The sequence below is a fragment of the Canis lupus genome, chromosome 16, assembly GCF_003254725.2.
Source record: "Canis lupus dingo isolate Sandy chromosome 16, ASM325472v2, whole genome shotgun sequence".
Taxonomy (NCBI): Eukaryota; Metazoa; Chordata; class Mammalia; order Carnivora; family Canidae; genus Canis; species Canis lupus.
In genome coordinates, this window is record NC_064258.1 from 47069899 (window position 1) to 47096861 (window position 26963).

Consider the following 26963-nt stretch of genomic DNA (forward strand, 5'->3'; position numbering starts at 1 on the left):
GAGGAGGAGGTCGCTTGGGAGCGCACTGGCTGCACCCACCCTAGTAGCGGTGTGGCTTTGGGCAGGTTCTCTCTGACCTCTCCGCGCCTCAGTTTCTTCATCTGTAAGCTGGGAGAACAAGATTTACTACGTAGAGTTGTTCCAGTTAGGAAGAGTTGACGTATATAGGGCCTGGCGCGTAGTGAGCATTTTTTTAAAGATTTTATTTATTTATTCATGAGAGATACAGAGACAGAGACAGAGACACAGGCAGAGGGAGAAGCAGGCTCCTTGCAGGGAGCCCGACGTGGGACTCGATCCAGGGTCTCCAGGATCACGCCCTGGGCTGAAGGCGGCGCTGACCCGCTGAGCCACCCGGGCTGCCCGTGTAGTGAGCATTTATTAAGAGGCAGCTGTTGTCATTCTGGTCATTATTCAGTATCAAAGTGGGGGTGTTAATAAGAATCCTTGAAATAGGGACGCCCGGGTGGCTCAGCGGCTGACCACCTGCCTTGGGCTCAGGTCATGATCCCGCGGTCCTGGATTTGAATCCTGCAACAGGCTGCCTGCATGGAGCCTGCTTCTCCCTCTGCCTGTGTCTCTGCCTCTCTGTGTGTGTCTCCCATGGATTAATAAAATCTTTAAAAAAAAAAAAAATCATTGAAGTAGGGGTGCCCGAGTGGCTCAGTTCCTTAAGCATGTGCCTTGGGCCCAGGTCATGACCCTGGGGTCCTGCATCAGGCTCTCTGATCAGCGAGGAGCCTGCTTTTCCCTCTCATCCCTCCTCCCCCCCAACATGCTCACTCTCTCTCATGCTTGCTCTCTTCTCTCTCTCTCTCTCTCTCTCTCAAATAAAATCTCAAAAAAAAAAATCATTGAAGTAGACGAAAAGTAAAATGATCGGAATCAAAAAAGTTAAAATCCTTGTGAGATTGGCATGCAAAAGTCAGAATTGATAGTTAATACACAAGTTTGGGCTCTGCAGGCAGTTTGGTTCAAGGTCTTTTTATTGAGTCGCCAAACAGAATGAAAATCTCTCATCCTACTAGCCCAGAAAACAGATTGACACCAAACCTTTCAGTTTGCCCCCAAGCTGCCATTTTAAGTGCCAGGGCTAGTTGGTTCCAGGTCACAGGCCCCATTCATTTGTGTCCTACGGATACATGAAAGAAAATGTGCACTCCTTGCTGCCGATGTTCTGCTCACCAGGATTCTTTTGTTTTCTCCTGAGGTTGTTGCTCTGGACAACAAAAGAGATGTTAGGTCCCAACAAAGCTTTATAAATACCCTGACCCAGCTCTGCTATAATTATTGCCACATATAGCTAACAGGCATTTAAGAAAATATCCAAAGGAATGTACACTCATGTTGAACCCTGTCCATGTGTTGTGTCTGGCAATAGTGATACAAAACCACGTTTTTAGCTTAGTTTAGTTTTGGCCTCCTCTGATAAAACATAATTTTTTTCCCTCGATATGTGTGCTAGGTTATTTTCAGAAAAAAATACTAATTTTGAGAAAGATAGCGTGGACCTGGTCACTCTGTGACATCATGTCTGATTTTAACTTTTTGCAAGGCAACATTTATAGTCATGAAGCAAAAGTAGATTTCGTGTAGAAGTCAGATGAAGGCCGGATGTCGGAGGTTTTTCTTCTGGCCTTGCCGTTTCCTGTAGTATCTGGCTGCAGCTCGTTATGATGTTTCATGTTTATTTAAGGTGTGGGCAGAATGTGAAAAAAAAAAATAGTTGGCTGCAGCATTTGAGCTATGTTTTTGCTGCTTGATTTCTGCTTTGTTCTGTTGTTATAAGAAATAGATGGAAGAGAAAGCCATGTTTCAGAATGATAGGTGCTTTCAGCACTTCTTGTGTTGACCCAAGGCCAGTTATTTCTTCATGTAGATAGGACTGTACAAATTGGAGTAGCATTTTCTGAGTGTCCTCCAATTCAGGATGGCTGGACTTGGTTGAGTCACAGTGGTCACCTTGACCTCACTTCAAGATTACAAGATAACTTCATATCTAAATGCTAGGTGTGTTCATAAAAGGATCGCTGTTCTGTGCTGTTTCCCAAGTGGAAAAAAAATATATACACCGATTTAAATAGAATTACTCTTTGTTCTCCTGTGTATTTTGTTGTAGGCATGTTGATAACAAAGAATTAAAACAGTACTTTCAGGTTTATTATTTTTTAACGAAGAGTAATTGAGTGTCAATGTAATTCAATGTCAAATGAAGACTAATTGATGTCCTATCCAAGACAACAGACTATCTTAATAAATCCTCCCCTAATAGGAATAGTCTAGGATAAAATTGAGTAAGAACTCCAGCACTTACTTGACTTTGTTTCGTTTTAATGGTGGGATGTGCACATCTGCATCCTCTCTGATCATCGAAGCATTCAGTGGAGTTGGAAGCCTCACCTTCTGCTAGTGACACTGCTGCACTGCCTCCTGCCTTTCACTGCACGACCCCAGGGGGCACGGTTCACATCAAATTGTGTGTGTTTGTGTGTGTGTTTCCAAGAAGACACTTTGATTATTTATTTCTATCAGTTTCTTAAAAGATGGAAAGGAGGACAATGAAGGTTGGATTTATTCACTGTTCTTTCATTCCTGAGATATGACAGTCGTGGTCACTTTTTTATTAAATTGGGGTCAAGTTCCCAAGATTTCTGCCATTTTCCAGGGACACCCTTACCCCTGGCTCTGAGTTCTTGTTCTCACCAAACTTGCTCTTTCTCTCTCAGCCTCCATGGAGAGACTCTGTGCTTTATCTTGCCAGATTCTTACCAGACGTCTTATTCTCCAACTCTTGCCTCCTACCATGTAGCATGGCTCCTCTTACCTTTCTCACTTATGTGGAGCTCCAGTTTTTATTTCTTGGGCCTCTTTTTCTTCAGGCTCTCCAAGGAAATTACATTTTTATTCTTTGTCATATAGAGCAGTTTAGCCTTACATACCCATCTCAGCTTTGGACTTTACCTTTGTGTATCCAAAATCATATTAATGTGACCTGCTAACCAAGAGTCTTGAATTAGGTCATCTACCCTTAGCACTGACAAAGGTTTGTTTGTTTTTTTAATTTAGATTCAATCAGCCAACATAGAGTACATCATTAGTTTCAGGTGAAGAGTTCAATAATTCATCAGTTGCTTATAACACCCAAGTGCTCATCCCATTATGTGCCCTCCTTAATGCCCATCACCCAGTGACCACCCACCACCACTCCAGCAACCCTCAGTTTGTTTCCCAGAGTTAAGAATCTCTCATGGTTTTCCTCCTCTCTGATGACTTCCCATTCAGTTTTCCATCCCTTCCCCTATTGTCCTCTGTGCTGTTTCTTATATTCCACATGAGTGAAACCATATGATAATGGTCTTTCTCTGATTGACTTATTTTGCTCAGCATAATACCCTCCAGTTCCATCCACATGGATGTAAATGATAAGTATTCATCCTTTCTGATGGCTGAGTAATATTCCATTGTGTGTGTGTATATATATATATACACACACACCTTCTTTATCCGTTCATCTATTGATAGACATCTGGGCTCTTTTCATACTTTGGCTATTGTGGACATTGTTATTGTAAACTTTGGGGTGCAGATACATTTGTATCTTTGGGGTAAATACCTAGTAGTACAACTGCTGGCTCATATAGTAGCTCTATTTTTAGCTTTTTGAGGACCTCCACACTACTTTCCAGCATGGTTGTACCAATTTATATTCCTATCAAAATGTAAGAGAGTTCCCCTTTCACCACATCCTTGCCCACATTTGTTGTTTCCTGTCTTGTTAATTTTAGCCATTCTGACTGGTGTGAAGTGGTATCGATTTGTATTTGTAACGTGGAGCATTTTTCACATAGTTGTTGGCCATTGCAGGTCTTCTTTGGAAAAGTATCTGTTCATGTCTTCTGCCCATTTCTTGACTGGATTGTTTTTTGGGTGTTGAGTTTGATAAGTTCTTTAGAGATCTTGGATGCTAGCCCTTTATCTGATATGTCATTTGCAAATATCTTCTCCTACTTCATAGGTTACCTTTTAGTTTTGTTGATTCGTTTCCTTTGCTGTGCAGAAGCTTTTTGTTTGGTGAAGTCCCAATAGCTCATTTTTACCTTTGTTTCCCTTACCTTTGGAGATATGTCTAGCAAGAAGTTGCTGTGGCTGAGGTCACAGAGGTTGCTGCCTGTGTTCTCCCCTAGGATTTTGATGGATTCCTGTCTCACATTTAGGTCTTTCATCCATTTTGAATTTATTTTTGTGTATGGTGTGAAGAAATGATCCCGTTTCATTCTTCTACATGTGGCTGTCCAATTTCCCCAGAACTGTTTATTGAAGAAACTGTCCTTTTTTCATTGGATATTCTTTCCTGCTTTGTTGAAGATTAGTTGACCATAGATTTGAGGATCCCTTTCTGGATTCTCTATTCTATTCCATTGATCTATGTGTCTGTTTTTGTGCCAATACCATACTGTCTTGGTGATGATTATAGCATTGTAATCAAGAGCTTCAAGATTCAAGAGCTTGAAGTCCAGAATTGTGATGCCCCCAGCTTTGATTTTGTTTTTCAAAATTCCTCTGGCTATTCAAGCTCTTTTCTGGTTCCAAACAAATTTTAGGATTATTTGTTCCAGCTCTGGGAAGAATGTTGATGGCATTTTGATAAGGATTACTTTGAATGTGTAAATTGCTCTGGGTAGCATAGACATTTTAACAATATTTATTCTTCCAATCCATGATCATGGAATGTTTTTCCATTTCATTGTGTCTTCTTCAATTTCTTTCATAAGTGTTCTGTAGTTATTAGAGATCCTTAGATCCTTTACATCTTTGGTTAGGTTTATTCCTAAGTATCTTATGGTTTTTGATGTCATTGTAAATGGGATCAATTCTTTAATTTCTCCTTCTTCAGTCTCATCGTTAGTGTATAAAAATGCAAGTGGTTTCTGTGCATTGATTTTATATCCTACCATGTTGCTATATTCCTGTATGAGTTCTAGCAATTTTGGGGGTACAATCTTTTGGGTTTTCCACATAAAGTATCATGTCATCTGTGAAGAGTGAGAATTTGACTTCTTTGCTGATTTGAATGCCTTTTGTTTCTTTTTGTTGTCTGATTGCTGAGGCTAGGACTTCTAGTACTATGTTAAACAACAGTGGTGAGAGTGGACATCCCTGTTGTATTCCCAGTTTTTGCCCATTGAGAATATTTGCTGTGGACTTTTAGTAGATGGCTTTTATGATTTTAAGATATGCTCCCTCTAGCCCTACACTGTGGATAGTTTTAATCAAGAAAGGATGTGGTGTTTTCTTAAATGCTTTTTCTGTATCAATTGAGAAGATCATATGGTTCTTGTCCTTTCTTTTATTAGTGTAATGTATTATGTTGATCAATTTGTGAATATCGAACCACCCTTGCAGCCCAGGAATAAATCCCACTTGGTTGTGGTGAATAATCCTGTTAATGTACTATTGGATCCTATTGGCTAGTATCTTGATAAGAATTTTGTCACCCATGTTCATTAGGAATATTGGTTGTAATTCTCTTTTTTGATGGGGCGTTTGTATGATATTGGGATCAAGGTAATGCTGGCCTCATAAAAAGACTTTGGAAGTTTTCCTTCCATTTCTGTTTTTTTGAAACAGCTTCAGAAGAATAGGTATTAGTTTTTCTTTAAACGTTTCATAGAATTCCCCTGGGAAGCCATCTGGCCCTGGACTCTTGTTCGTTGTGAGATTTTTGATTACTGATTCAATTTCCTTGCTGGTTATGGGTCTGTTCAGGTTTTCTATTCCTCCTGTTTCAGTTTTGGTAGTTTATAAGTTTCTAGGAATGTATCCATTTCTCCCAACTTGCCTAATTTGTTGGCATATAGTTGCTCGTAATATGTTCTTAAAATCTTTTTATTTCCTTTGTGTTGGTCACGATCTCTCCTCTTTCATTCATGATTTTATTAATTTGGGTTCTTTCTCTTTTATTTTTGATAAGTCTGGCCAAGGGTTTCCTGATCTTATTAATTCCTTCAAAGAACCAGCTTGTAGTTTCATTGATGTGTTCTTTTGGTTTCTATCTCATTGATTTCTACTCTAATCCTTATTATTTCCCTTCTCCTGTTTGGTTTAGGCCTTTATTTGCTGTTTTTTCTCCAGTTACTTTAGGTGTAAGGTTATCTTATGTATTTGAGACTTTTCTACTTTTTTAAAAAACATTTACTTATTTGAGAGAGAGAGAGAACACAGAGGCAGAGGGAGAAGAAGACTCTGCTGAGTAGGGAGCCTGATGTGGGGCTTGATCTCATGACCCTGAGATCATAACCTGAGCCAAAGGCAGATGCTTAATGACTGAGCCACCTAGGCGCCCTGAGACTTTTCTAATTTTTTAAAAAAGGCTTGCATTGCTATGTACTTCCCTCTTAGGACTGCCTTTGCCATATCCCAAAGGTTTTGAACACTTGTGTTTTCATTTTTGTTTGTTTCCATGAATTTTTAGAATTCTTCTTTAATTTCCTGGTTGACCCATTCATTCTTTAGTAGGATGCTCTTTAACCTCCAAGTGTTTGAGTTCCTTCCAAATTCCTCTTGTGATTGAGTTCAAGTTTCAAAGCATGTGGTCTGAAAATATGCAGGGAATAATCCTAGTCTTTTGGTACTGGTTGAGACCTGATTTGTGACCCAGTATGTGATCTATTCTGGAGAATGATCCATGTACACTGAAGACTGTGTATTGTTGCTTTAGGATAGAATGCTCTGTATTTATCTGTGAAGTTAATCTGGTACAGTGTGTCATTCAAAGCCCTTGTTTCCTTGTTGATCTTCTGCTTAGAGGATCTATCCATTGCTGTGAGTGGGGTGTTGAAGTCCCTACTATTATTGTTTTATTATCAATGTGTTTCTTTAATTTTGTTATTAACTGGTTTATATAATTGGCTGCTCCCAAGTTAGGAGCATAAGTACAATTATTAAGTCTTCTTGTTGGATAGACCCTTTAAGTATGATATAGCGTCCTCTTCATCTCTTACTATAGTATTTGGTTTAAAATCTAATTGTCTGATATGAGGATTGCTACTCTAGCTTTCTTTTGATGTCCATTAGCATGATGAATCATTCTCCACCCCTTCACTTTCAATCTGGATGTTTCTTTAAGTCCAAAATGAGTCTCTTGTATGCAGCATAAGGATGAGTCTTGCTTTTTTGTCCAATATGATACCCTGTGTCTTTTGAGTGGAACATTTAGCCCATTTACATTTAGGGTAACTATTGAAAGATACAAATTTAATGCCATTGTAGCACCTGTAAATTCCCTGTTTCTGTGGATTGTCTCTGTTTCTTTCTAGTCTATGTTACTTTGGGCTCTCTCTTCACTTACAAGATCCCCTTTAATATTTCTTGCAGGGCTGGTTTAGTGGTCACAAATTCTTTTAGTTTCTGTTTGTCCTAAAAGCTCTTTATCTCTCCTTCCACTCTGATTGATAGCCTTGGTGGATAAAGTATTCTTGGCTGCATGTTTTCTCATTTAGTACTCTGAATATATCATGCCAGCCTTTTCTGGCCTGCCAGGTTTCTGTGGATAGGTCTGCTGCTAGTCTAATGTTCCTACCCCTATAGGCTAAGGAGTTCTTGTCTTGAGCTGCTTTCAGGATTTTCTCTTTATGCCTGAAATTTGTAAACTTCACTATTATATGTTGAGAAGTTCTATTTTTATTGATTTTGAGGAGGATTCTCTCTGCCTCCTGGATTTAAATGCCTGTTTCCTTCCCCAGATTAGGGACATTCTCAGCTATGTTTTGCTCAAATATACCTCTGTCCCCCCCCCCCCTTTTATTCCCCTGGGATGCCAATAATTCTATATTTTTCACTTTATGGTATTGCTGATTTCTTGAAGTCTCCCCTCATGGTCTGTTAGTTGTTTTTTTTCTCTTTTCCTCAGCTTCCTTCATTTCCATCATCTTGTCTTCTATGTCACTGACTCTCTTTTCTGCCTCATATAGCCTAGTTGTTAGAGCATCCATTTTAGATTACATCTTGGCTAAAGCATATAAAATTTTTTGAAAGATTTTATTTATTTATTTGAGAGAGAAAAGGTGAGAGAGAAAGAGCATGAGCAGGGAGGGGCAGAGGGAAAAGCAGACTCCCTGCTTAGTGCAGAGCCCAATGTGGGTCTTGATCCCGGAGCCCTAGAATCATGACCTGAGCCAAAGGCAGATGCTTAACAACTGAGCTACCCAGGCACTCCTAAAACATTTTTAATTTTAGCCTAATTAGCTTCCATTTCTGCACTAACAGATTCTCTAGTGTCTTTTATGTTTTTTTTCCAAGCCCAGCTATTAACTTTATAATTGTTGTCCTGAATTCCATCTCTGACATTTTACTTATATCCATATTGATTAGATCTGTGGCAGAGAGTATTACTTCTGGTTCTTTCTTTTGTTGTGAATTTCTCCTTCTAGTCATTTTGCCCTGAAAAGAATGGGTGAACAAGAGAACAAAATAAAAAATACCAGCCATGACCCAAGCAAAATACACACTAGACAAATCTAAAGAGGTCAAAAACCAAAAAAGAAAGAAAAAGAAAAGGGAAAAAAGAGAGGTTATAATATCCCAGGTGGACAAAACAGGGTGATCCACTTGGTCCTGGGTATATTTTGGCCTCTGTATTAGAAGACGCTAATTGCAAAATTGTAAAGAAAGGAAGAAAAAATATATATATATATAATTAAATATAGTGAAAGAAAGCCAAAAAATGAAGAATATATCTATAAAATGTAAATGTAAAAATGAAAGTTAAAAAAAGACTTAAAAACAAACAGTTGATAAAATAAGAAACTACCTGAAAAGGAAAGAGAAAAAAAGAATGGGAAAATTTAAACAGAAAGATGAAAGAATCATCAAGAATTCTAGATACTATTTTTCTCTAGCGCTGGATTTTTCCAGTCCTGTGTGGTCCGTAAACTTGCTGTTCCCTTGTTCTTCCAGCTGGTCTTCTGGGGGAGGCGCTTGCTGCGCTGATTCTCAGGTGTCTTTGCCTGGGTGGAGATGCTCCACCCCTTGCCTAGGGGCTGGGCTCAATGTGAGCTGCTTCCGGTTGCACTATGTGACTTTTGTTCCCTGAAGGCTTTTTGGGATGGTTTAGAGGATGAAAATAAAAATGGTGGTGCCCCAATCTCCAGCCCCAGAGCTGAAAGATAGAGGCCCCCTCTTCATTTTTGGAGGCAGTCTTCACTTTTGTGTGTGCCAAACTCTGCAGACTCCTGTGATGGGCACCCATGCTGATCCTCTCCAGGAAGAGGAAGGGGGGGTGGGGGGTGTCCCTGTGGGCCTGCTGCTTACACGGCCCTTGTGCAGAGAGTGGTTATCTCATCATGTCGTGGGCCCTGGTTAATGGCAAACTGTGCTGAGAGCCCACTCCTGGACTTACTGGCTGTATTCCTTTTACCCGTTCCTGTTTTGCACTCTGGGGTGATATCACTTCCTAGTAGCTGGCTTTTGGAGGCTCCCTCCCACCCCCCACCCCCCACCCCCACTGTTTATCTTCCAATATATCCCTCTCAGGTGCACTGATTCACATCTACTACCTTGCAAAAAAATGGTCACTTTTCTATTTGTAGAATTCCAGCAATTCTTTTCTTACATCTCAGGTTGAATTCATAGGTGTTCAGAGTGATTTGATAGATATCAGGCTAAATTCAAAGGACCAGATAAAATGAGATCCCCTCCTCTTCCACCATCTTCCCTCCCACCCTCCTGACAAAGGTTTTATAGTTTTAAGTCTTTTCTTCCTTTTCTATTTTAAGTGAATGTGAGCCTTGTATTCTAACTAATATGAATTATTCCATGCTCTCACAGAAAGAAGAAGCAGTTAAAGCCATTTTTTATTTAAAATATTTTGTCACCCCGCTATGCACATTATTCTCTTCATTATTTCACTTAATAAGTAATGTGCATCTGTTAGGTCCTAGACATGGAAAATAGGTATGAGGATACAACAAAGAACAAGAAGGGATAAGAAAAGTCCCTTCCCTCATGGACTTTACATTCTAGTGAGATACTGACACTAAGCAAGTGGACAAATTCCATAAGGACAGGTGATGGTAAGTGCTGGGGAGGCAGATGATCTCAGGTAAAGAGCTAGGAAATGATGGTACCATTAGTTTAGCTAGGATGGCCCAGGAAGGTGTTACAGAGAAAGCGAGTAAGTTCCGGAATAAAGTGAGGAAGGAGGCCATGCTCACTTCTTGCAGAAGAATGTTTCAAGCAAAGACATAGTAAGTCCAAAGTCCCTTAGCTGGAGAGGGCCAAAGAGCAGCAGCTTGGGCAGAGCGGCTGGCACACATGAGAGATAGCAAGAATATGTGTGAAGACATTGCAGAGGAGCCCAGAGGCCAGGTCACATAGGGTCTCTCGCTGGGTAAGGACTTTGGATTTTATTTTAAGTGTGATGAAAAGTCATTGGAGAGTTTCATATGGGCGAGCAACAAGATCTAGCTTATATATATATATATAGTTGTTGAGATATATTTCATATACAGTAAAATTTACTCTTTTAAAGTGTACAACTCGGTGGTTTTCATATATTCAGAGGACTGTGCAACCTTCACTGCTGTGTAATTCCAGAATATTTCATGATCCCTAAAGGAAACATCTTAGCAGTACTCATTAGCAACCACTGCCTCTTCTTCCCAGTCCCTTTCAATGCCTAATGTACTTCTGTCTTTCTGGATTTACTGATTTTGAACATTTCAGATAAATGGCATTTTACAACATGTGGTATTTTGTGTGTCTTTCTTATTTACCATATTTTCTGGTTTGTTCATGTTGTAGAATCCATCAATTCTTCTTTCCTTTTTATAGCTGAATAACATTTTATTATATGGACATACCCCGTTTTGTTCATTTATTTGTTGATGGATACCTGGGTTGTTTCTACTTTTTGACTCTTATGAATAGAGCTGCTATGAGCATTTGTGTACAAATTTTTGTGTGTATGTGTGTTTTTGTTTCTCCTAGATATGTAGCCAGGAGTGAAATTGCTGGATATGCAGTAACACCACACTTATCCTTCTGAGGAACTACATGACCATTTCCCCAGCAGTTGTACCAACAGTATATGAGGGTTCCAATTTCTGTCCTTTGATGATACCTATCTAGTAGTGTGTGTTAGGGATATCCCATTGTGGTGTTGATTTGTATTTCCCTAATAATTAATGAAATTGAGCATCTTTTCATGTGCTTATTAGTCATCTAAATATTTTCTTTGGAGAAATGTCTACTGCAATACTTTTTCCATTTCTAAATTGAATTGTGTATTTTTATGTTCAGTTATAGAGCTCTTTATATTTTCTCAGTACTAGACTTTTATCAGATATGTGATCTGCAGATTTTTCCCCCCATTTGTACTATCCAGGTTGTCTTTTATTATCTTGATGGTATCTACTGAAACACAAGAGTTTTTTATTTTGATTAAGTCCAATTATTTTTTCTTTGACTGTTAGTGCTTTAGGTATCCTATCTAAGGAGACATTGCCTACCCCAAGGACATGAAGATTTATATCTATGTTTCCTTTTAATACGAGTTTTATAGTTTTAGCTCTTTACTTAGATCTTTGACCATTTTGAGTTAGTTTTTTAAATGATGTGAGGTAGGGTTCAAATGCACTCTTATGTATGTAGATAGCCAGTTGTCCCAGAATAATTTGTTTAAAAGGCTATTTCCCCCATTGAATGATCTTACTATTGTTAAAAATCAGTTGACCATGGATGCATGGTTTTATTTCTGGATTCTTACTGTATTCTACTGAAATATATGTTTATCCTTGTACCAGTACCATACAAGCTTGAAAACTGTAGCATTGTAGTGGGTTTTGAAATTGGGAAATGTGAGTCTTTTCAAGAATTTTTTTGGCTATTTAAAGTTTTTTAAATCCCTATGAATTTTAGAACCAACTCATCAATTTCTGCAAAAAAAAAAAAACAAAAAAAACACATTAAGTAGGATGACTTATGTTTTAAAAGTAATACAATGGCTTTACTGTAGAGAATATATTGTAGAGAAACCAGCTAAGAGGCTACTTTAGTAGTCTAGGTGAGGGAAAATATTAGCTTGGAACCAGGTATTAGGCATAGAATTGGTAAGAAGTGGTTGAATTTTCAAGATGTGATTCCCTGGTTTTGCAGATGAATTAGATATGGAGTGTGAACAAAAGAGAAAAATTAAGAATGATTAAAGATTTTGACTGAGGTAATTAAGTGGACACTATTGCCATTTACTGAGATGGGGACCCCTGAGAAAGAGTGGATTAGGGGACAAAAATTTGTTTTTGGACATGCTAAGTTTTAGATATTTATTAAAAATCTTTATGAAAATGTCAAGTAAAAAACTATAAGTCTGAAAGAAATCAGAGTTGAAATAAAAGTGAATATATAGATGAAATTCAATGTCCTGGGACTGAATGAAATGAATGAATGAAGGAGTGCGAATAAAAAAAGATAAGTCCTAAAGACTGATTGTGGGGTGCTCCAACCTTTAAAGGTGGGAAAATGGAAGAGGAGCCAACAAAAGAGAGGCTAATAGCAGCAAAACCAAAAGAGTATGTGTGTATCTTGAATATGAAAGGGGAAAAAAAGTGTTTCAAGATGGAGGGAGTGATTAACTGGTTACAAGCTGAGAGTGAGTGAAAGGAGGACAGAGAATCATGCTTTGGAGGTCAATGAAGAGCATGATTTCCACAATGCCTGCAACAAGAGATTGGAGTGGATTTGAGAAAACCCGGGAAGGAATGAAATGGAAACAGAGAAGACTCTTTCAAGGAGTTTTTCTTTTTTCTTTCCTTTTTTTTCTTAATTTGTTTTATTTATGGACATTTTCATGAACAAAAGTAGCAGGGATAGAGACTTTCACTTCCAGCAGAGATTGAGTAACAGGGACTGTATTTACTTTTCTGCATGAGACAATTTAGAACTAGACAAAATACATGAAACAGTGGTTTGAAAGACTTTAGGCAACAAAAGACAGTTATCTCTGAGAGAGAAGAAACAAATGAGTGAGCCACATGACTGCTGCAGCGTACTGCCTTGAGAGAGTCTTGGGCCTCAGCACAGGAAGGGGACAGAGCCTGGTTGGGCCCTTGAATTGAGGATGTAGAACTGAGACTCTAGGGGGACTAAGGTGACTAGAGATCACAGAATAAAATACTAGAGAGGAGAGAGCCACAGAGAGAGAATTTCAAAGATCTGCAGAAGGTCTTGCTTGATTATTAGCTGAATACTTGCCAGCACATGGTCCCTTTAAAAGGATTAGTAGAAATAGTACCTGGTGCTCACACAGTGCTGGGAATGAGGTCTTTTCCCTCTGGCAAAAGTGGAATGGGAGATTCACATGGCATTTGCTACAGTACTTAGAAGCTTTTGCCTCAGTAAGGAGACTTAATAAGTCACAGACAGTGCATTTTTGCCTAACTTATCTTAAAAGCAAGGTCCAAAAAAGTCTAATCATTGCTAAGTAACATAAAATCATAAAATAAAGCTTAAGAATCATTATAGGAATACAAAAATACCCAGCATCCTTCAAGGAAAAATATATAATGTCTGGTATTCAATAAAAAACAACCAGGCAAGAAAATGCTCCTCCTAATAGGGAGATAAATCAGTTGGTCCAAAATCAGCCCAGAACTGACACAGATATTAGAATTAGCAAATACTTGAACATGATTATTCTGTCTCTATTGTATATGTTCAAATTTTAAATAGATATATGGAAGATATAAATATACCCAAATACTTATAATAGAGATGAAAACTACAATATTACAGATGAAAAATATACAGGTTGGGATCAATAGCATATTAGACATTGTAAAAGAAAAGATTAGTGAACTTGAAGACATAACAATAATGAAACATACTAATGAAAGGAAATAATAATAAAAAACAATAAACAGAGTATCAGTGAACCGTGGAAGTTTCAAATGGCCTAATATACATGTAATTGGGAGAGAAAGCTGGACAGAAAAAATTTTGAAGAAATAATAAGCAAAATTTTTTTCAAGTTTAATAAAACCTGTAAACTCATAGTTTCAAAACACCCAACAAACCCAATTCAAGAAATATGATGAAAATCACATCAAAGCACATCATGTCCAGACAGCTCAAAACTACTGATAAAGAGATAATCTTAAAAACAGGTGAAGGGGTGGAGTAGAAAAGACACATTTTACTTACAGTAGAACAAAGATAAGGATGACAGTAGATTTCTTGCCAGAAATAATGCAGGTGATAAGACAGTGGAGCAACATTTAAAAAATATTTTAAAAAATTTAAAAGACTGCTTAGAATTCTATACCTGGCAAAACTAACTTTGAAAGCTGAAAGGGTGATAAAGATTTTTTTTTCAGATATACAAAAGCTGAAGGGATGCAACCAGTAGACTCACACTACAAGAAATAGTAAGGGTAGTCCTACAAAGAGAAGGAAAATGGTAACAGATGGAAAGGTGGATCTAAGCAAAGAAAGGAAGAGCATCAGAGATGGAAACTACATGGATAAAAATATAAGATTTTTTAAAGTATTTAAATCTTATTAAAAGGTAATTGTTTAAACAAAAGTAATAACTATGTAATATAGGACTACAACATATGTAAAACTGAACCATGTGATATCAATAGCAAAAAGATTAGGAGGGGAAAAATGGAGGTATGTCATTTTTAGATTCTTATATGTACATACAGTGGTATAATTTCACTAGAAGACAGACTGTGGTTAGTTGTCTAAAGCAACCACAAAAATAACAAAACAAAGTTATAGCTAATAAAGTAACAAAGCAGATCAAATGAAATCATAAAAAATACTCAATTAAACCAAGAGAAGGTAGAAGAAGGAGAGAGAGAGAAAACTGATGGGATAAATTGAAAACAAATAGAAAAATGTTAAATATGACCCTAACCACATCAGTAATCACATTAAATGTTAATGATCTAAATTTAATGTAGAGATTTTGAATGGATAAAGTAGAATTTGCTTTTGGGCATGCTTATTTTGACCTAATTATATGCTACCTACAAGAATCGCACTTCAGAGGCACCTGGGTGGAGCAGTGGATTAAGCAACTGACTCTTGGTTTCAGCTCAGGTGGCGATCTCGGGGTCATAAGATTGGGCCCCACATTGGGCTCTGCACTCAGTGTGGAGTTTGCTTGAGATTCTCTCTCCCTCTCCCTCCGCACCTCCCATTCATGCTTTCTCCCTCTCTCTTGCTCTCTCTCTCATAAGAGAGAAAGAATAACACTTCAAATGCAGATACAAATAGGTTAACAATAAAATAATGAAAAAGTATTTACCATGTTAATACTAATCAGAAGACAGAATAGCTTAAAAATTAAAAAAAAAGAATGGCTATATTAATATCAGATAAAGTAGATTTCAGAGACCATGGATTAAAAACGTCATTCTATAATGATTTAGCAATATAAAGACATTCATCAAGACCTGAAAAGCTCTAAGTTTATAAGTAACTTAAACACTATCAATCAAATTAACCTCCTTTATAATCAGAATAGTTTGCCTGCATATGACACAATATACATTCTTCTAAAATGTACATGGAACATATACCAAAATGGACAATATCCTGGCCCATAAAATAACTCCAAATAAATTCGAAAGGATTCAATTCATACAATGTGTGTTCTCTGACAACCATAAAATTAAAGCAGAAATCAATGACAGAAAGATCACTGAAAAATCCTCAGATGTTTATAATCTAAATAACAAATGGTCAAAGAGTAAATCACAAGGAAAATGAGAAAGTATTTTTAAAAATGAAAATAAAAAGGCATCATATAAAATGCACAGCATGACACTAGAATAGCACATAGGAAGAAGTTTCTTTTTTTTTTTTTTTTTTAGGAAGAAGTTTCTTGAATTGAATGACTGTATTAGAAAGAAAGGTCTTAGTTATCAAACTCACTTTCCACTTTAAGTAACCAGAAAAAGAAGAGCAAGTTAAATCCAAAGTTGAATTAAAAAAAATTTTGGGACAAATCAATACAATAAAAAAACAACAACAGAGGAAGTCATTGGAAACAATACAACCGATATATTTTTAGCTAGAAGGATCAAGAAGAAAAAAGATGACACAAATTAATCAACATCAGGAACAGGGTAGTGGCATCACTACATTTTCTACTGATATTACAAGAATGATAAGGAATATCATGGACAACTTTATGCCAGTAAATCCAACACGTAAGATGAAATGCACAGTTTTTTTGAGAGACACAACAAATTACAAAAGCCCAATCAGGAAGAGATATGCTAATTGCTCTATTTGTACTAAAGAATTTAGCATGTGATTAAAATAATTTTATGAAAAAACTTCAAGTCCAGATGACTTCATCAGTGAATTGTAGCAGACATTTAAGAAGGAAATAATACTAATCTACACAAATGCTTTCAGGATGCTGGAAAAGTAAAATTACTTTTCAGCCAGCATTATTACTCTGATGCTGACACCAAAGATATTCTAGAAAAAAAATACAGAATAAGATTATTAAGATATTTTAAACTATGATAATTTTAATAGAAATAGAAAAAAGTATTTGACAAAATCCCACATTCATTCATGATAAAAACTCTCAGCAAACTAGTCATAAAGGGGCCTTTACAAAATATCTATATTGGGACACCTGGGTGGCTCAGCAGTTGAGCATCTGCCTTCTGCTCAGGGTGTGATCCTGGAATGCCTGGATGGAGTCCTGCATCGGGCTGGGCTCCCTGTTTGGAGCCTGCTTCTCCCTCTGCCTGTGTCTCTGTCTCTCTCTCTCTCTCTCTCTCTGTGTGTCTCTCATGAATAAATAAATAAAATCTTTTTAAAAAACACCAAAAAACCCAAAAATATTTATATTAACATCATACTTAATAGTGAAAGACTAAATGCTTTTCCTCTAAGATCAAGAACAAGACAAGGATGTTTGCTTTCATCAATTTTTATTCAGCCTTGTGCTAAAAGTTATAGAAACAAAACTGTCTTTATTTGCAGGTGATACACTTACCTATCTGGTCTTCATTTTAACTAATCCAACTTGCCTTTGTAGTGCAAAGGCAGCCATATACAAAATATCACCAAAGAGTATTTACGTGCTCCAGAAAAACCATACCTAAAAATCAAGCCACATTTGGCCCCATGGGTCATTGTTTCTTAACCCTTGGTCTATGTAGAAAATCTCTTGGACTCTACAAAAATTTTCTAATACTAATGAGAGGTTACAGGACACAAGACCAATACACCAAAAAATTTTTGTTTTTATATAATAACTGGACAATCAGGATAATTGCATATATTATTATTCAATTATACATCTGAAATATGTATTGTACCCTACTAAAAATTGTGCATTATTAAGCAGTACATACAACGTAGATACAATTTACTGTTTCAATCATAGCTCAAAAAACATTTTTAGTTAAAAAAAATAGCAAAAATAATGTAACATAAATCCTCCCATCACTCCGCTTCAGTAATTTTCAGCATTCTTCTGTTCTCTTTCAAAGGCTTTTGCTGTCTAGGGGAACAGAGAAATGGGCTGTATCTAGAAGGGATTATGGGATAAAGAGAGGATTTTTGTTTTTTATTATGGTGGGATGTGCTACAGCATGTCTAGATGCAGATGAGAAGAGAGGGCACACGGAGGCATAAGGAAGTGGAACCGATTCCTGAGTGGGCAGGAAGGGCTGGGCTTGTGTCCTGTGCATAAGGGAGGCATGGGCCTCGGAGAAGCACACAGCTCCTCTGTGACAAACAAAGACGGATAGAACTTGCTTATTGTGCCACAGTGGCTCTTTGTTGGTGATAATGATAATATCAACAATTACAACAATGAGAACAGTTGGGAGACCTTTGTATTCATTAATAAAATGAGTCACACACAAATTCAGCAGTACTTGAATTTCTTTGATGAAGTTTTCAACCAGCATACTGATGAGTGCCTTATAGGTACAGATTTCTAGAGGTCTCCAACTGAGAAAGAATAATTCCCGCAACCCCAATGTTCCCTTGAAGCAATGTTCACTTAGTCTAAATTGGAGTAATCCATTGATAGGGGTGACGGAAAGTCTTCTGCCCGGGTATTCAGAGTAAAGTTATATTGCCATTCAAGGTTTGCAGTGTTAGTAGTATTTTTCATGAACAAAAACCTCTGTCCCCCACCCCGTGTTCCCTTGTCAATCCCATCACCATCAGTTTCATCACTTACTCATGCAGGAAAAAAATAGCTGTAGTTTCCATTTATTAAGTGGTAGCAGGTGCTGCTACCTCACCCCGTCTTCACAATAGCCCTGTGTAGTAGATAGTATAAGCTCCTGTTAGTCATTGTGGAAAATGAGGCTTATAGGGCTTAGGTCAGGGTCTCAAGTCACATTTCAAAAGTATCAGGGCCAGAATTAAAATCCAAGTCCACGTGACTCCAAAGTCTCTGCTCTGGATGAGAATTATATGTTATGCCACCTGCCTTTCTGAATGAAAAAGTTTCACTGGCGTAGATATATATGCATATTTCCCTCCAATTCTAATTTATTGTAAGGACCACATTTTGACATAATAGAGGAACTCAGAAGGATAAAAATAATTCACCGTTCCAACATCCTGTTGTAGCAACTGTTTCATTTTCCTCCATTTCCTTTTGATCTTTATCCATATGTACATGTTTTACATAGTTGTAGATAGAATTTTGTATTCTGCTGATATGGTTAGCATGATACCAGGCGTTTTCCTTGTTGCTATTTGGTCCTTAATGGATGCATAATACTCCGTTTTGCTAAACTGCCATGATTTAGTTAACCAATCCCCACAATGGACAAAGTTGTGTCCAGTTTTTTAGTTGTATAAATTATACTGCAGCAAACGATTTGGTTCCCATCCCACCCCCCATCATTCCTAACTTTTTTTTAAAGAATAAATTCCCAGGAGTGAGATTATAAAACAACAATTTGAACATGTTTATGGCTTTGATACTTTAAAAGAGAATCAAATTAGGAAAGTTTGTACCTTGATGATAGAAAACAGATATCCTAAACAGATTAACTACATGAATTATTGTTTAGGGGGACCAAATTGACAAGTGGGGAATGATTGCTCATGGGTACAGGGTTACTTTTTGGGGTGATGAAATGTTCTGGAATTAGATGGTGGTGATGGTTGCACAGCTTTGTGACTATACTAAAAACACGGAATTGTAAATATACTTGAAAAAGGTGAATTGCATGTTATGTGAATTATATATCAATAAAGTCGTTATAAAGAATTAAAAACAGGGCGCCTGGGTGGCTCAGTTGGTTAAGCGTCTGTCTTCTGCTCAGGTCATGATCTTGGGGTCCTGATATCGAGTCTCATGTTGGGCTCCACGCTCAGCGGGGAGTCTGCTTCTTTCTCTCCCTCTCCCCCTCTCCACCCCACTTGTGCTCTTGCTCTCTCTCAAATAAAAAAAAAAAAATCTTAAAAAAAAATAAAGTGCCAAGAGAAAAAATATTAAAAAATAATTAAAAACAAAGTGTCTGATATTCCAAGTAAGGGTTTCAACGGTTGCTATCACTATTTGATGTTTGTTTTTATATTTGGAAGCAGTGCATCTCAAGAGCATCAGACTTCCGGGGTGACTCATGGCATCACCACTTAGCTGCCATGTGACCCCTGGCCAGTGCTGTATGAGTTGGGTCTTCCAGAAGACCATGCCGAGATGGAGTTTGGGGTACAGGGTATTTATTGAAGATCAGCACTTACCAAAGCAGGGCAGAAGCAGGGCTGGGTGGAAGGGGTAGGAATGACATGCAGGTCTGACAGCCTCAGTGAACTCTGCAGGAAGCTCTGGACTGTCAGTGTCCTCCACTGAGCTGAAATGGCCAGGCCTGTACACACCGATCTTGTATGGAACCTGATGCACGTCACCAGGAACAGCAGGATCTCAGGCCAGGTATGCTCTGCATCTCTGACCAGCCCTAAGCGAACACACAGCAGGAGGCTACCCAGGTAAGCCACAGGACCAGGCATCTGGGAGGCCTATATCCATCCACAACACATGGCTCTGACCTCTTGCCTCAATTTCCTTACCTGTAAAATTGAGACAATAATGGTACTTACCTCTTAGGATTGTTAGAGAATTAAATGAGAAAATACACATGAAACACTTAGAACAGAGCTTGTCATATGTTAACTGTTCAGAAAATTCTAGATGTCACTATTTTATTATTACTCTATTGAATAATAAAGTCAGTTTTGCCCAAACTAGCTGAAGAATTGTGATGCAGCATATATACTGAGAAGGCTCTGAAGACTTCGTTAAAAATTTATTTGAGAGAGAGAGTGTGTGTGTGTGCATGAGCAGAGGGGAGGGGCAGAGGGAGAGAGAGAGGGAGAGGGAGAAGCAGACTCCCCACTGAGCAGGGGGCCAGACAACCAGGGGCTTGATCCTAGGACCCTGGAATCATGACCTGAGCTGAAGGTAGATTCTTAACCAACTGAGCCACCCAGGTGCTCCTGAAGACTTCTTCTTCTTCTTCTTTTTTTTTTTTTTTTTATAGACTCCACTTTTTAGAGCATTTTCACGTTGACAGCAAAATGGAGCAGAAGGTACAGCATTCTCATAGACCTCTGCCCCTCCCCGCTAGGCGGCCTCCCCCACTGTTCTCAAGACTTTTAAGAAAAGGAACATTATCTTTCTGTGGTGGCTTGTTCATATTTTGAGTCCAGAATGAGCAGGGCCTGCAAGGAATGAGCGGAATGAGGTTGTGAAAGCTTCCCTCCCCCAAATCTTTCTGTCTACTCCTGATTGACGTTTCTATCCCATTCGATCATTCTTTGTCATTAATACCTCCATTTCGTGAGCACTGGAAGATGCTTAGTAGATCCTTCCTGCTATGGCAACCAGCTGGGAGCAGAATCTCTTGTCAAGGAAATGACTTCTGATAAATAGATTAGGGTTATCGTTGTAGAATGGTCAGAGCTCCCCAGTGCAGGAACCTCAGGGCAGCGGGCCCAGTTGTTGGCCACAGCAGATCCTGTGCACTTGGGAGGAGGGCAGGATGAGCCCACGGGTGCCCTGCTTGCAGGGTTGCAAGAGAGGATCGGCAGAGAGGCAGATGCTCAGGAAGGGAGGTGGAAAGTGAAAACGAGCCTTTGCTTAGTCACAACTTGACCCTGGGTATGGTTCTCTTAGAGAGGAAAGACAGCCTAGACTTTTTACTTTCTGATTTTTGGGCCAATTTCAGTTTTATCCACATAGGATGGGAGAAATTTTCTAAGTGTTAAAACAGCTTTGCTTTTTCCTCTTCTTCTTCATCACAGAGTGAAATGGACTTTTTTGGGGGGAGGAATACATTCTGTGAATTTTAACACACAGAAATTTAGGTAACCACCATCGCAATCAGGATACTGATTGTACTACCCCACAAACTTTCCTTTGCTATATCTTTGTAGTCACATTAGTCTCTGGCAGCCACTGATTGGTGCTCTATTACTATCATTTGAGACAGTTCTGCCTTTTTTTTTTTTTTGAAGATTTTATTTATTTATTCATTATAGACACACACAGCAGAGAGAGAGGCAGAGACACAGACAGAGGGAGAAGCAGGCTCCATGCAGGGAGCAACCCAGGGAGTCAGTCTTGGGACTCCTGCATCATGCCCTGGACCGAAGGCAGGCAGTAAACCGCTGAGCCACCCAGGGATCCCCAATTCTGCCTTTTAATAATCTAGTGTGTTATCCTCATGGAGTTTGCGAAGATTGTGGGCTTTTGATTAGGAGAGAAACACTACCTCCTCCATCTTATTCATCTTTGTATCTCCAGTGCTTTGTGATTTGGGGGGGGTTAACTTAATGAGGCATGGAAAGAAAAGGTAACATACTTACAGTCTCCTCTCATCTTCTTCATCTTGGTAACTGAGTCCCACCTGACAATTAGAGTAAAATTAAGAGGAGGGGAGGGTCCAGACTAAATGATATAATAAACATAAAATACTCAGAACAGTGCTTGACCTATGAGAAATGTCCCCTCCAAAATGCTAGCTGTTACTATTCTATTCCTCTACTAACAGTCCATGTTGCGAAGACTACACAAAAAACTGATGCAGCGTGTAAACTGAGAAAGCTCTGAAGACTTAAAAATAGACTTTATTTTATTTTATGTTAAGATTTTATTTATTTATTCATGAGAGATACAGAGCGAGAAAGAGAGGCAGAGACACAGGCAGAGGGAGAAGCAGACTCCACACTGGGAGCCCAACGTGGGACTCGATCCCAGGTCTCCAGGATCAGGCCCTGGACTGAAGGCAGCGCTAAACCACTAAGCCACCCGGGCTGCCCTAGACTTTATTTTTTAGAGCTGTTTCAGGTTCATAGCCAAATTGATTTATAGTGGAGAGGGCAGAAAGTTACTTGGGGAAAGAATGGATTTGGCAGAGGAAATGGGAGAGGCAAAAAGGAAAAATAAAAGCCAGCGCAGGCTGTGTTTGAGCAGAGAGGTTTGTTTGGTTTTCTTTTGAGGTGGGGAGAGGCTGAAACATCGGCAAAGATGGGAGGTAGTTGCATGCTTTGATCAGTAGGGCTTTGGGCAGACTCATGCTAGATGAGAAGCATATTACAGACATTCTATTGTGTGTTATGGATGAAATCTTCTATGGCCTTTTCAAAAGATGATATAAAGATTCGAGTTGCTTTTAAATTATTTGTGGATAGAATTTATCTTCTATTATTGAGGCAGGCCATGAAGCAACACAACAGTCTTTATTATTATGTTATAATAATTATAATTATTGTGATATATATATATACATTATATTTTTAAAAATGTAATATATAGACACAGGCTTAATATATGTATACATGCACCGTTCAAGTTGCCTTATCAACACTAACTCATCTAATCCTCATCACAACCCAAAGAGATAGATATTATTATTATTATTCCATTTTACAGAGGAGGAGACGCAGATTTAGAAAGATTGAGTAACACACTTAGAGCTGTTAAGTGGATTTGAATATAGGCCTTTTAAAAAAATATTTACTTTAGACAGAGTGAGTGAGTGGGGGGAGAGAGAAGTAGACAAGCAGACTCTCTGCTGATCAGGGAGACGGGATGCAGGGCTTTATCCCAGGGCCCTGAGATCAAGACCTGAGCCGAAATAAAGAATCGGACACTTAACCGACTGAGCCATCCAGGCGCCCCTTGAATACAGGCTTTTTAAAGGCAGAAGCTATTCTTCTAACCATGATGCTATATTGCTGCTGCTCTGAGCCTCAAGTTTCTCATCTGTAAGATAGAGAATCATTCCTGACTCATAAAAGCATTCTGAGGATTAAATGAAATCATTATAAGCTACCTAAAGGGATTTATTTTTATTCTTTGATCCCAATTATCTGCTACCCTGCCTCGCACATAGGAGAGATTCAATAAAAGCTCTGCTATTTTATGACTAAGCATATTCCATGCTGACTCTAGGTTTTATGCAAGACAATTTTGAGTTAATAATCACTGTGCTTGCACTGGAGATACAAATATGAACAAAACAATCCTTGCCCTCAGGAGCTCATAATCCTGTGGGTTAAAAGCATACAAAGGCATCATCTCGATCGACACAGAGCGCAAGTGCAGATGTGCGGTCTGCCTGAAAGCTGTTTGAAAGGATGATTTGGAGTTGAGAGGACAGGTGAGAAGAAAAGGAGAGGCACAGGAAGGCAAGACACAATTTGGAGAGTGGAAAACCACTGGTATTTGGTGTTTGTTACTGAGGCATAAAATGCTGGGCAAGAAGTGGCAAGAAATGAAGTTGAAGAGATAAACACCTTGTGTTGCCACGTGGAAAAACCTGAACTTCACCTTGTTAGCCACTGTTTCCAAAACATCTTTTTTTTCCCCACACTTTTCAAACTTTTTGCCTTATCCATGTTGTCTCTGTAATATTATATGTTTGAAATTAAAAGCAGCTCACTTTTTACTTAATTTTGCTGAGCATAATGTCCCTGAAATCTCAGTTTTGTTGTGCTACTTTTCTTTTTCTAATGTACTTTACAGTAAGCACATTACAGTTAAAAATTTAGAAAACATTTATCCACGGATGACTTAAAGTCATCTCAGATACTACCAAGGGTATGTGTATTACACTTGTTCAAGTATGCAGTGGGGAGTTCTTGAGATTTTTTTTTTAGTAGAGGAATGAGATAGTTAGATTTACTTTCTTTACAAAAAGCAGAAACTTAAAATGTTTACTCAGAAGAAAGATGAACAAATAGGTACTTCTCATTATAAAATGTCTTCTTTAAGATTTAGGGCTTAGATTTCCCTCTTTATACTCTGACTCCCAGGCAAAAACTAGTTGGTCAAGTTAACCCCCAATACTTCTTTTAGGAAGGTTTAAGTCGAGTATTTGTTTATTTTTATAAGCAAATACAAAATATTGTGGAAAACCATTTTATTAGTCTGTATAATTTTGTGATCATGTCTCTTATTTTAAGAGTTTTCTTTTTCCCTTCATATTCTAATTCAATCTTGTTTTATCATCATGCTTCCATAGTAAAATCTACAAAGTATATTTGAAGAATCTAATTTCTAAAAAAAAAAATCTAATTTCTACCCTTTAACTCTAAGTAGTTCCCTCAATTCACGCTATAGTGAGCCATTTTGTTTATTAATTTATTAATCTTGTGGCTTATCCTTCCATTTAAAAAATTATAAGTTGTATGGTACCTTGCTTTTATCACACTTTTTTTTCTGGGGATCACTACATGGCAATATAGAGAGATATTCTCATGCAGAGGGTAGTTTTGAGAAGAAGGGCATGGAATGCAGAAATTCATACAAGGTAAATTTTCTTATCATATATACTATAAATCAATAACAGAAAAATATCTAGAAAAACTTCAAATATTTGAATATTAATCAACAACCATCTAAATAACTTATGATGAAGAATAAATCACAAAGAACATGAGGACATAGTATAATTTAATCAATTAAAATTATAACAATTATAATATAAATAGTCGATATGATCTATATATCTATAGATAAAATTTCTAGGCTGTAGCTAAAACAGAGCTTACAGGGAAATCTATGGCATTAAAAGCTTATATTGGAAAGAAAATTATCAAATTATTAACCTAAGCTTGCACCTTAAGATAAAACCTATAAAGCAAGAATAAACTAAATCCAAAGCAAGCAGAGGAAAAGAAATAATAAAAATAAAAGCAGAAATCAATGTACTAGAAAACAGAGGAACAAATAGAGAAAATAAATAAGACAAAAAACTGTTCCTTTGAAAAGACCAATAAAATTGATAAGTCTCTAGCCAGACTGATAAAGAAGAACAACAAACATACAGATGAGCAATATTAGGAATCTTGAAAGAGGGGCATCACTACAAATCCTACAGATATGATAAGGATTTAGAAAAAGTATTGTGGTCAGCTTTATGCCAATAACTTTGATATGTATAATGAACACATTTATAAAAAAAAAATATTAAAGTTCACTCAAGAAGAAACAGATAGCCTGAACAGCCTTCTATCAAAGAAATTGGATTTTTAGTTAAAACCTTTCCACAATAAAATTCCACACCAGACAATTTCAGTGATGAATTTTACCAAATATTTAAGAAAGGAATAGTATCAAGTCTACACAAATTCTTCCAGAAAATGGGCCAACATTGCACTCATGTCAAAATAAGAAAAAGACATATATAAAAAAAAACCCTAGAAACTAATATTTTTCATCAACACAGATGCAAAGATCCTTAACAAAATACTAGGAAATATAATTCAGCAATATGTAAAAGGAACAATATATCATGACTAAGTAGGGTTTATCCAAGGAATGCAAGGCTTTTTTAGAAAGTTCATTTATTTTTTTTTTAGTAATCTGTACACCCAACATGGGGCTCAAATCCAAAACCTCCAAGATCAAGAGTCATGCTCTTCTGATAGAGCTAGCCAGGTACCCCTGCAAGGCTCTTTAGATGGTTGAAAAATCAATCCATATAAATCAATGTGCCAAGAGATGGTAAAAGATAAGCCATGTGATCATATGAATAGATGCAGAAAAAACATTCGACAACATTTAGCATCAATTCATAATAAAATAAAAAATAGGAGCTCTGCTGCTGCCGCTGCCACTGCCACTGCTTCCGCCACCACCACCTGCGCTGCAACCATGCCACCCTACACCATCATCTACTTCCCTGTTCAAGGGTGCTGCAAGGCCAAGCGCATGCTGCTGGCTGACCAGGGCCAGAGCTGGAAGGAGAAGGTGGTGACCATGGAAACCTGGATGAAGGGCTCACTCAAGGCCTCCTGTCTGTATGAGCAGCTCCCCAAGTTCCAGGACTGAGACCTCACGCTGTACCAGTCCAATGCCATCCTGCAACACCTGGGCGGCTCCCTTGGGCTCTACGGGAAGGACCAGCAGGAGTCGGCCTTCTAGTGAACGATTGTGTGGAGGATCTCTGCTGCAAATATGCCCTCCTCATCTACACTAACTACGAGGCAGGAAAGGAGAAGTATGTGAAGGCACTACCAGGTTACCTGAAGTCTTTTGAAACACTGTTGTCCCAGAATGAGGGGGGCCAGGCCTTCATCGTGGGCAACCAGATCTCCTTCACGGACTACAACCTGCTGACTTGCTGCTGATTCACCAGGTCCTGGCCCCCAGCTGCCTGGACTCCTTCCCTCTGCTCTCGGCCTATGTGGCACGCCTCAGCGCCAGACTCAAGCTCAAGGCATTCCTGGCATCCCCCAAGCACGTGAACCGCTCCATCAATGGCAACGGGAAGCAGTGAGAGTTTGTGGAACCCTGGGCGGGAAGCTGGGGGGCTGCCTGACTTCCTTTCTCCCTGACCAATAAAATTTTCAAGTGAGAAAAAATAAATAAATAAAATTAAAAATATTCTCAAGAAACAAGGAATAGATTATAACCTCCTTCATCTGATAAGGGGCACCTAAAGGTAACATTA

At 38.2% G+C, this 26963-nt stretch overlaps 1 pseudogene; it reads left to right on the top strand.

Moving 5' to 3' along the window:
* Positions 1-546: 546 nt before the first annotated feature.
* Positions 547-26963, top strand: LOC125752689 (glutathione S-transferase P-like; annotated as a pseudogene).